The sequence below is a fragment of the Cebus imitator genome, unplaced genomic scaffold (assembly GCF_001604975.1).
Source record: "Cebus imitator isolate Cc_AM_T3 unplaced genomic scaffold, Cebus_imitator-1.0 Scaffold27, whole genome shotgun sequence".
NCBI lineage: Eukaryota > Metazoa > Chordata > Mammalia > Primates > Cebidae > Cebus > Cebus imitator.
In genome coordinates, this window is record NW_016107342.1 from 12,030,982 (window position 1) to 12,043,648 (window position 12,667).

General features: G+C 37.0%; 1 protein-coding gene across 4 annotated transcripts in view; it reads right to left on the reverse strand.

Annotated features, from left to right (window-relative positions):
- The window catches only part of ARHGAP15 (Rho GTPase activating protein 15), a 640,576-nt gene that overhangs the window by 576,337 nt on the left and 51,572 nt on the right, over positions 1–12,667 (reverse strand). The window lies entirely within an intron of this gene.

Genomic DNA, 12,667 nt, shown 5'->3' on the forward strand with positions numbered 1-12,667 from the left:
CATCCTCCAGTCCAAGTTCCAAAGGAACAGGGCCTAAAAACTTTTGGCTCCAGAATCAAATTAGGCTTCTCTGCTTCCCCAGCCAGAAGTGCATAAATACCCAATGGCCAAAACCAAAGAATTTGACATTGTGGAATGAATAGAGCTGTCATATACCACTAAAGTGTAGAAATATCTACTGTTTGAAGTCAAGACTAGTTCAACATCTTCAGTAATCAGAACAGACTTCTTTGGACACCTTTATGGGTTAGTCTGGCTTTTGATTGGAAATGTTTCTGGCAAGCTGTTGATTCCAGATATCAGAAATGTAAGAACATACGGTTTATAAGAGAAAGTCTGCCATTTTTTTCTGTTAAAAAAATTCTTCAAGGCAGCACATTTTTATAAAAGATGGGTCCTTCATTTACCTCCAGGTTAGCACAACTTGCTTAGATGTGTTCTAAAAGATAATTTGAAGAGGTAATTCGATAGGTAAATTGGTATAGTTGAAAAATATTATTTGAAGCTGAATTGGGAGTTAGCTCAGAAGTTTCTGGTGAAAACAGAAAAAAGAATGAGTAGATTGATCCAAAACTTGTTAATCTGATTGCTGTGCTATGATTTAGCTATCAGAGTTCCCTGATAAATACTTTGTCTCACAACTTGTCACATCCCAAGGTTATAACAGTAAGAATCACATACAACCAATTTCTTAAAAATGAAGAAAGCAGATGTCTTATCAAGGGACTCTTGAGGGCAAGGGGCATGGTTTATTCATCTTTAAATCTGCAATACTTAGCATAATGTATACCATTATACGGGAATTTCTCTTTTAATCTTTGTATTGTACCTCTTTATAGATGTGACCAATTATTTATCTGAATTCACAACAACCTTCAATAGCTTTACCCTAAGATCTCTTGTTAGAAACATATTCATCATTCTTTTTAAAATATAAACCAAATCAGCTGCTAGCCTTTCCCAGATGGACTTCCATAATTTCTCTTAGGAGCTCTGACATCTATTTTTACTGAAATAAGATTGAATTGTTAAAATGACCTCCAACAATGAGTCTATAATTGAAATAACTGATACTAATTTGGATACTAGTTCCTTGACCTGTGTCACATATATAGTACTTGAGGCTTAGGTTACTCTTCTAAAGGAAAAAAACCTGACCTTTTGATTGGAAATGTTTCTTGGAGAAGATATAAAAATATAGAAAGGTGTAGATATGAATATAGATATAGATACATTTCTGCTTCTAATAGAATTACACTTATGTGTATTATTGTTTTAGACGGTCTTATATTCTATTATCATTTACCCTCTGAATGAATTATTTAACCCATGGTATTTCTATTTTCTCAAAATATGACATATTTTGAGTATAGGTATAAATACAGTACTTACACCACATAGGATTGCAAAAGAAATTTAAAAATTTATACATACACAGCTTAGAACACGTGGTAAGCCTTCATAAATATAATCTTCCCTATACCAACTGTATTATTCCTCTTTCAGCTGATATTCTAGTAAATGGGTAAATACATTCTAGTAAATTGATAATTATCATTAAGCCAACGTATTTATGAAATTCTTTCATTTCTACAAACTCTTTTGAAATGATTTATTTCTTTTCTTGAAAAGAAATTCTAACCATTTTCTTTTAAGACATTTGAAAGCATTTTATTTGAAAAAACTTGTTCACCAGGAGGTCAACTTCAAATTCTGCCTATTCCAGTCTCGCCTCTGACCTTCAATAATTTGCATCACATAAACTACATCTTTCCTTCCCATGATTCCTAAGTCTTATGCTGTTCTAGCATCAGCCTAATGTCCTAAGTCTCATTATGTAAATCTAAATCTTATTATCTGACCAACTCAGAGACCAAAATCAGTTCCTCTACACCACCTAAATCCAGTGTTGAAGGAAGTTGAGCTAGACTGAGATCAGCTATTAAGTAACAGGTGGGATTCAAACACAGGTTATTTTGTTCTAGAGTCAATGGTGTTTAACAAGAACCGTGTTCTGTCAATGCTATGTGGTAGTTATGATCATTGCCTCTACTGCATCAATAATGAATCTAAGGCAAGTGGGAAAATGTTGCAAAGGTTGTAAGAGTCACATTCTATTGGTTAGCCAGGTTCATCTGATTAAAAACCCCATGCATTCTGTCCCCAAAGCTTTCAAATGCTGTACCTACTGCCTCTCAAAGTGGATATTCAACATATACCTGTTAGCTCACCATCCTTTACGTTGTATTGTTTGTAGGCTAAGATATGGAATAATATCTATGACACCTTTACTCTGTTATTTTACTGATAATCAAATGCCTATTTTCTATTTTAATCATATTTCAGATAAAGTATTTTTATAACCATTTAGAACATTATCTAAGGTGAAATAATGATAGCAATGCTTTGGAAATCAGGGAGATGAGTAGACTAAAGGTATGTGTTTACCCCATATTCATTCAAAAATAGTTATGAATTTTTATTTGTTGAATCTTGAAACTGGAAAACAATGTACAGTAATTGATCTATGAAAGATATTATACCAGCTGAGGTAAAGGTGTTAGGATAGATTTCTAGTTGAAAGTAGTGAATTGATCATCTATCTTAATCTCCCCTACTTATGAAAATCCTATTGATATCACTGTAAAATAATCAAAAGTGTTACTTTACAAACTCATAGAGAATGTGAATGTGAGCAAAAGTTGATAATATGTCTCAGAAATCTTTGGAAGATAAAAAGATGAAAGTGTTGTGATGATTTTGTAAAATAAAAGAAGTTATATCCTGTGTTTGCAGTTGTGGGGATGAAGGTATTAATGACAAAGAAGTTAACAAATTTGTCTTTTGCCACAGAATATCCAAGAGGCTTATCACTTGGTACTGCCTGGTACTATGGAAGACATGGTCAAGACTGCCTATAACAACCATCATTCAGAAAACTCGACTCCCAGACTCACTCACCCATTGCAAATGGTCAGGTGACAACTCCTAAACCTCCAGGAGACAAGATGCAACCAGGAAACTTCTCGAGTCTAGACTCGAGGTCACTTGTCATTGCAGAGGGAAGAGGTGAGTGTGAGGCTGCAAACTCGGGGATTAAAATCTACCTTATTAGCAATAAGACTTTTAGTCCCCATCCTCAATCAACCTCCTGGATATGTCAGAGGCAAAAATATATCCCTTCATCCAGAAGACTTGAGGAGTCTTCTCTAGCAGATGTGAGTGGCTCCCAGGTCCTGCAGACACTAAAATTTGGATAACCTCAATGAAAAGTCAGCTTCATCATCCGATTGATTTAGAAAAGACTGTCGGTCAAAAAGTTCAGTGTTCCTGCTCCAAACACAAGGAAATTTTAAACAGCATTTTAAATGCCTCTTTAAAAAATGTGAATAGGCAGGCATGAGTTATAATAAATTCATTACTAACTTACAATCAATAATTGAAGAAATATTTATTATATGACTAATAACATTGAATCATATGTGCAATGTACTGTTTCAAATGCTGAATAAAATACTCTCTGCTCTCATGAAGCTTATAGTCTTTAGAAAAAGTTGTGACATGAAATAAGAATATCAAAATCGGCAAACATAAAAAGAAACCCAAAGTAAGCAGATATAATAAAAGAAGCAAATGGAAACAAACAAAAACTATTAGCACTATAAGATTTAAAAAATATAGGATTCACAAAAACAGAAATAATGATAAGAACGGCATTAGGAAAGTAAAAATATACAATTTAAAAAAAAATCAAGTAAATTTCTTGAGGGAAATAATGAACTAACCCAAAAATATCAGGAAAAGTAAAGACATGAGTTGGAAGAAAAGATCAAGGCTGGGCGCGGTGGCTCACACCTGTAATCCCAGCACTTTGGGAGGGCAAGGTGGGCGTATCACTAGGTCAGGAATTGGAGACTAGCCTGGCCAACACTGTGAAACCCCATCTCTACTAAAGATACAAAACAAACGAACAAACAAAAATAGCCAGGCATGGTGGTGCATGCCTGTAATTCCAGCTACTTGGGAGGCTGAGGCAGGAGAATCGTTTGAACCTGGGAGGCGGAAGTTGCAGTGATCTGAGATCACACCATTGCACTCCGGCCTGGGCTCAAGGCGAGAATTCGTTACAAAAAAAAAAAAAGTGGGAAAAAAAAAGTAATTAGGCACAGGAACCTAGGAGCATAGCCACAAAAGGTTCTATGTTCTGTACTGTGTTAGACCAATAGAGCATTTAATCCAAGATGGATTAAGCAAGAAAATGGAGAACAACGGGAAGAAACTTTTCTTTAAAAGGAGGCACTACATTATTTAATATTTCAGTGTTTGCCAAAAAGATAGGAATTTGGCAAATTTGCTAATATTTTTGGAAAAAAAAGCTATAATTATGAAAAAAATAAGCAAATTTAAAATGAAGGCAATCATTTACTCCATGCAAGAAAATTGAATACAAAGGAATTTGTTTGTGTAATTATTGACATAGTTGGAAATATTCAGAAAAATCACAATAATGTCAATTAGTAATTGAACTAAAAGTTGTGAAAAACTATACTGAAACAATAGAAGGAAGGGAGGAAGCTCTGAGGTGCAAATGAGATATTAAACTATAGTAACAGAAAGTGCATAATGCCTAGAACAGATAAATCAGGGAAAACAGCCTATGCATGATATTTTTTAAAAAGAAAGTGAATACAAAAACAAAAGAAAAAACAATCAAAGCTGTTGAAGGCAGTTGCCTCTAGGAAGGGGGATTGATGAATACGCAGGAAGGGAAGTCAAAGAAATGGTATTTAATGAAAAACTTTCTAGAATAATGTCTTAACTTCATGTGTAACTTTCATAAACATAAATGTTGATTGTAAGTTCAATGTAATGTATCAGTTTAAGAAGAAACTTTTTTTTTTTCAAATGGTTGAAATAAAGAGAAAGGGACCAGGCTATTCTTATACCTAAATGGATAAATGAGAGCTTTCACCCATCAATTTACATCATTAAAAGTCCCACTTCTCTATCAGGTCCTTCAATATAAGTTGAATACAAAAATAATTATAAGGATGACTTGGCAGAAAATAAATTTTGCAAAATCACAAAGGTAGTAACTAGTAGATAACAAAGACTAGATGCACCACTCATCTTTGTGACTTAGGGCAAGTTGTTTAACATCTCTGTGTTTCAGTCTCCTCATCTACAGAATGGAGACAATGATAGCTTCTATCTCCTAGAGTTGTGGGGTGATGAAATGGATTAATATTTCTAAAGTGCTTTCAAGAGCAAACAGTGTGTCACAAGTGTTCAATAGATACTAGCTAGTATTATCATCAAAAGAACCCCTGAATTCTTTTTTTTTTTTTTTTTTGAGACGAAGTTTCACTCTTGTTACCCAGGCTGGAGTGCAATGGCGCGATCTCGGCTCACCGCAACAAGAACCCCTGAATTCTTAATCCGAACAATATCTTTTTTGAAGTAGAGGCCACAGCCTTCTGATCTTAAGGCTTCAGATTGATGACTCACTCCCTAATGCACCTTCTAAGGGCTGTAAACATAGTCAGGGTTAAAGAAGACGGCAAAGGAAAGTGGGGACTCTAGCCCTTCTCTAATTCCCTGTGGCTGTGACTTCCTCTTGTTTTTTGAAGGCATTTTACACAGACAAATGAGACTTCCCCAAGAAATAGTCAATTAGTGAAATGCTTCCATTTGCTTTACCACCATATCAAAAAAAAAAAAAAAAGTCATGCTATTATTTAACCCTATGTTTATCTTTCTGGACATTAAGTGAAAGGAGCTACAAAACAACCTCGGCTATTATTAGTACGTGAGGGCCTGCTAGGTCCTTGGCTCTAGAAAGTCCACAGAAACATTTTCAAATTTCCACTGTTTACAGACATCTACAAAGAAAAGATAAATTCATTTCACTGGTCACCTACTTAACACCATTTCATATTCAAATCAAGGGAAGCTGCCAAAATAGTACTAATTTTTGAAAAAATAACTCTCTCCCTAATGTTCCCCTTGGAAGACTAAAAAGGGAGTCCAATTCCGAGCCCATTTTTAATCCTCCATTGCGTACAAACCACAAAGCACGAGTTTGCTCGTAATAGAGCTCTCGGCAAGGGCCATCATTTTTAAACGATCAAAGTGTTTGGGGAGAAATCAGTCACATAGAGTAATGATTCCCAAATCCTGGTCCCAGGCATTTATCGGAGAATCCTCTGTGGTTCATTTAGGAGACATTTTAAGGGAAATGTGAAGGCTAATAAAATCTAGGACAAAGTGGGAATGTTTTGAAGGTAGACAAACATAGAATGGTCATTATATTGTTTTGGAGACAGGGATTTGAAATCAGTGGCAATTCAAAGATGAGGAATGAAGAACAGGGACAAAACATAGCTAGGAACCAATGATGTAGGTCACATGCAAAAAGGACGTTTTTTAACATAAACAAATTTTATAACATTAACTCTTTTTCCTCCAAGAATAAGAATTATAAATTCTTAAAACAAAAACTATATAGCTAAACTTCAAAACAGAAAACTTTAACAGAATAGCCTTTAAAATTTTCATAGTGCAAAAGGCAAAATATTTTTGCTCTTCATAAGTAGAGATTATTTAAATAGAGATTCCTAAATTTTAATAATAAATAAAGAAAATATGATTGCATTCTTATTTCATATTCTCAATTTTCTCTGGTAATTTGTGGCTTTACCACTGATTTTATGTCCCTCATCTAGCCATAATGAAAGACACACCCAACTCAGCAGCAATAAAAAGTTGAGATTATTTTTGAAATGTTAGCCACAAACTCAATGGAAGCTTAATGGCAAAGTTATTGAAGGAATGTAATGACTATTTATTAAGTGACCTTTACAGAAATTTGGTGGGGTCTCCTTCCTTCCTTCCTTCCTTCCTTCCTTCCTTCCTTCCTTCCTCCATCCCTCTCTCTCTCTCTCTCTCTCTCTCTCTCTCTCCCTCTCTCTCTCTATTTCTTTCTTTCTTCCTCCTCAAGAAACAAGATACATTGTAGGGAGCTCTGGAGAAGTTAATTTGGGGTCTAAAGCTAAACAAGAAAAGGAGTAAGAAGGAGGCTGGCAGCACTTGGTGAAACTAATGAATTCAGGGTTGGAAAAATTTTAAATATGTATTTCATCACTTTATGCCATGAAACATCATTTAAAATTTCTGCTTAAAAGAAAGCACTTTCACATAGTTTATGAAGTCTTTCTAATGGTGCTGACAAAGAATAGATTTCCTATGATAGCACATAATGATGGAGGTGTATAGTGCATAATGAAAGCGAAGTGCATTCTAACCATGAAACAAGGATATATCTGGAATGAGGAACTCTGCTATTTTGACTGCCCTCAAACACACCTGAAGGAAACACATCTGTAAATGACAGCTACTCATATTGCAGTAATTATAGTAATTGAGTAGCACTTGTGGGAGATATTGTAGAATCTTAGAAGAGATTGCAGCTTGAAAGAAACTCCCATGTGATTATGACCTATTCCCAGTCCGATCAGAGGTTAAAAACCAGAGAACCAAAAGTTTCAAGCAAAGAAAAATACAAGATAAGTTCAAAGTATAGGACCTTCAATCTTTGTTCAAATAGTTTAAATCAATGGGGCAATGAAAACCTGAAAACTTCAATAGGGATAAGTAAATTAAAGAGAAAAAGATTATCTTTCGTTTTTTGTCTTCCCCAACCCCGCCTTTTTTTTTTTTTTTTTTTTTTTTTTTTTTTTTTTTTTTTTTTTTTTTTTTTTTTTTTTTTTTTTTTTTTTTTTTTTTTTTTTTTTTTTTTTTTTTTTTTTTTTAGGACAAGCTTTGCTCTTATTGCCCAGGTTGGAGTGCAATGGTGCAATCTTGGCTTACTGCAACCTCCGCCTCCCAGGTTTAAGTGATTCTCCTGCCTTAGCCTCCCGAGTAGCTGGGATTACAGTCATGCACCACCATGCCTGGCTAATTTTGTATTTTTAGTAGAGATGGGATCACCGTATTGGTCAGGCTGGTCATGAACTCCTGACCTCAGGTGATCCACCCGCCTCAGCCTCCCAAAGTACTGGGATTATAGGCATGAACCACCGCTCCTGGCCAGATTATTTTTCTTTGAAGTAGAGATCATATCCAAACCACTCTAGTAAATAGGTGAGCAGAGTACTTGGTACACAGCAGGCATGGGATAAATGTTAAATGGAATAGGAAAGTATTAATAAAAATGTTTCATTTCATTTTTCAAAATGATTTTACATATATTAATATCATTTTGTGAAAGCAGAAGCACTGTATTATGTAGAGGAAATTATTACATTCATTTGGAAAATGAGCAAATTGAGCTACAGTTTAAATGAAAATTTGAGTAATTTCTGTAGGAAAAATACTGTGTTAAGTATTGTGTTTGCTGAGCATGGTGGCTCATACCTGTATTCCCAACACTTTGGGAAACCAAAAAGGGAATATTGCTCGAGGTCAGAAGTTTAAGACCAGCCTGAGAAACATAGTAAGATCTTAGTCTTTAAAAAAAAAAAAAAAAAAAAAAAAAAAAAAAATGGCTGGACCTCAGGGCGTGCCTGTAGTCCTAACTACCTCGAGGCAGGAGGATTGCTTAAGCCCAGGAGTTCAAGGCTGTGGTGAGCTATAAACATGTCACTGCACTGCACTCCAGTCTGGGCAACAGGATGAGTGTATTAGCCAGGCAGAATTATTTCTAGTTTTTATTTTTTACCTACCTGCGAAATGTTATTTGGTTGACAAAATCAGTCTCTTAAATCAGTATCATTGATTGTTAAATTTATGCTCAAATATATAAAGTAACTAGATAGTAGATAGCTAGTTATCCAGTCCCATACTGATACACAATATTTCCTTGAGGCCACATAAGAAAGAATCTACTTCCCTTTTACTATTGGACTGTTCCATCCCCAAACATCCAGCTAAGGTATAGATGGAAATGTGGATAAAGGAATTAGTCTTGCTTTATTGAAATTAAAGTCATCAGAAATAATTCCTAAGTAGTCTAGCTAGATAGCAACACCACAAAATCAAAAGGGATAGCTCTTTCAGTTTGCTATCCCTCTCTTGACTACGCAGCACTGTCCAAATTTGTTGAGGTCATATTATACAGTAAGACTTTCAGTTGATGCTAAAGGCACTTGTCCTTCAGACTTTTGCCTTACCAAGAATCTTGCCTTCTCTTCAGAGTAGGCAACCCTTCACCCTGTCGAATGCTATTCTTTGCAATTCAGCTCACATGATATACTTCAAAATACAAGCAAGCAGAGCAACAAGCTGCCTCAGCGGCTGTGTCATTTCAGGTTACGTGTTTCTGTCTTTTCTTCCTGAGACTTGGGCAGCTGGGAAGCTGACCTCCCCAGTTCAGTCAACTGCCATGGGCTAATAGTCAAAGGGAAAGAATGAGTTCTCAAGAGCAAGGGCAATCACAGCAGAGAAAATTCTGCTTTGCCTAATCTTACATTTCTGTCTTTTACCCTGACATGCCAACTTGATCATTTATAAAGGCTGTCTTTTCATGAGGTTCCAACTTTGAACTTCAATTTAGGGACAGTTTCTTTTGGTCAATTTTGCTTCCAGTGAACAAAATTGTAACACGACAGCATTTCACCTTTAGCCTTAAAGAAAAAAAAAAAAAGAAAAATACAATCTAAAACAAAGAAATCTCTGGGCATCTAGAAATTTTTAAAGTGTTTTAGAGTGTCCTAGTCTCATAGTTGGACTGAAACTGAGAGATCCTTTTAGTTTTTCAATACTTTTATTGTCCCTTTGTGAGCTCCTATTTCTTATCTTATCCTTTTCAGACACTTTTGTATACTCAATCATTTTTTAAAGATGTATTTATATCGGTACAAAAAAATTGTAGCCTCTGATGGCACTCACTGATGCCATTTTAATTTCCTTTTTAGGGGTGGGGGTGGGGGATGGAGTCTCACTCTATCACCCAGGCTGGAGTGCAATGGCATGATCTCGGCTCACTGCAACCTCCACCTCCCGGGTTCAAGCGATTCTGCCTCAGCCTCCTGAGTAGCTTGGACTACAGGTGCATGTCACCACATCCGGCGAAAGTTGTTTTTTGTGGGGTTTTTGTGTGTGTGTGTGTGTTTTTTTTAAGTAAATACACGGTTTCACTATGTTGGCCAGGTTGTCTTGAACTCTTGATCTCAGGTAATCTGCCCCCTTTGGCCTCCCAAAGTGCTGTAATTACAGGCGTGCGCCGCCGCACCCAGCTAGTTTTCATTTTCCTCATTAATTGTTGTTCCCTCTACCCAGAAGAAACATTGCTTACACCTGAAAGACACCTTAAATCTCTATAATTCCAACAATATCGACCTCTTTAGGCTCATACTAATTGATCATTGGTCATGAAAAATCAATTTATTTGTTATGAATAAAGTACAATACCTGATAACGCTTCACAGCCAAGCCGACTTTCTCCTGTTGTTTACCTGAAGACCAGCTCTTCTGACAGGCTTAGTTTATCTCCAGAACTAGTTAACAGAAGCCAGAATAGAGTCAGGCCACTCACTTCTACTATCTTGAGAGAATAAAAATGCAGTGGACCTGTCAAGTCTCAAAGTCAGCGAGTACCTCACTTTGAATCTTTGCTGCCAGTTAGGCTAAAGTGCTAGGTCAAAATGTGAGCATTCGTGTAGCCCTTCCCTGTCTCCTTTACCTGCTTCTAGTATTTAATTAATCTGTTAAGGTTAATTTTCTATCCTGGGCAGCTGGCCTTTTGTTTCCTGATCCTTCCAGTGATAGGGAGTACTTACCCTGAACCACACTTGGCTGCTTGGAGGGCTTTCTCCTCTGAGGTCCTGCTCATTCTCTTTTCTGGCAGTAGGTTATGTTGTTAGTATCCATGCTACTTAGTGGAGGCCCTGTTATGTACAGTTTGATCTCTTATTACATAATGCCCTCTCACCTAAGTCCTTGTGACCTTGCTGCTGCCAGGCACTTAGTCCAGCTGTCTCATGTGATTGCCTCAAACATCTCTGAGGAGTTTCTTTCATCCTCAAACATCTGCCTTACTAGAGCCAGTCCTCAAAACTGTACTAATTCTCAACCTTCTAGGAACTGAGATTTGCTGGTGAATGGCAGCAAGGGCGAGTAAGTAAAGGCCCCGACAAAGTTCATGGAACAAAGTTGATCCTGCAATAACTCAATATTCTCTCTCCTCTTTTCTTCCCCGCTGCCTACCTTTTTCACACATGCATAAAACCCTTAGGGAAATGTTTTGTGGAGAAAGAAAATATAAATACAGACACACTTCATTTTATTGGGCTTCACTTTATTAAGCTTAATTGTGTGTGTTCTGACTGCTCCACCGAGGGTTCCCCTCTTTCCCTCTCCTCTGCCTCCCTATTCTCTGAGACACCACAGTATTAAATTAGGCCAGTGAAAACTCTACAATGACCATTTAGTGCTCTAGTGAAAAGAAGGGTTGCATATCTCTCACTTTAAGTTAAAAGCTAGAGTAACCCCAGCGCTTTGGGAGGCCAAGGCAGGTGGATCACTTGAGGTCAGTAGTTCAAGACTAGCCTGACCAACATAGTGAAACCCCATCTCTATTAAAAATAGCAAAAAATAGCCAAGTTGTGCTGCCAGGTGCCTGTAATCCCAGCTACCTGGGAGGCTGAGGCAGGAGAATCACTTGAACCTGGGAGGCAGAGGTTGCAGTGAGCCAGGATTATGCCACTGCACTCCAGTCTGGGTAACAGAGGGAGATGCTGACCAAACAAACAAACTAGAAATGATTAAGTTTACTGAGGAAAGCATGTCAAAAGCTAAATTAAGCTGAAATCTAGGCCTTATGTGCCAGTTAGTCAAGTTGTGAGTGTGAAGGAAAAGCTCTTGAAGGAAATTAAGAAGTGCTCCTCCAGTGAACACATGAATGATAAAGTAAAACAAGCTTCTTGCTGCTATGAAGTAAGTTTGAGTGGTCTGGGTAGATTAAACCAGCCACAACCTTCCCTTAGGGACTAATGCCTAGACCAGAGCAAGACCCTAACCCTCTTCAATTCCTTGAAGGTTGAGAGAGGTGAAAAAATTGCAGAAGAAAAGTCTGAAGGCAGCAGAGGTTAGTTCATGAGGTTTAAGGACAGAGTCATCCCCATAACATCAAAGTACCAGATGAAGCTGCAAGTGCTGTTGTAGAGGCTACAGAAAGTTATCTAGAAGGTCCAACTAAAATTACTAATGAAGGTTGTCATGCTAACAACAGATTTTCAATGTAGATGAAACATCTTTATAGTGGAATGTGTCATCTAGGATTTCCATAGCTCAAGGGGAAAAGTCAACGTCTGGCTTTAAAGCTTCAAAGGACAGGCCGATTCTCTTGTTATTGGTGACTTTAAGTTGAATCCAATGTTCATTTGCCATTCCAAAAATCCTAGGGCCCTTAAAAATATTAAATACATTCTGCCTGTGTTTTACAAATGGAACAACAAAGCCTGGATGACAGCACATCAGTTTACAGAATGACTTAACTGAATTTTTTTATTTTTTTTAATTTTTTTGAGACAGAGTCTCCCTCTGTCTTCCAGGCTGGAGTAAAGTGGTGTGATCTTGGCTCACTGCAACCCCCACCTCCCAGGTTCAAATGATTCTCCAGCTTCAGCCTCCCTAGTAGCTGGGATTACAGGCACCTGCCACCATGCCT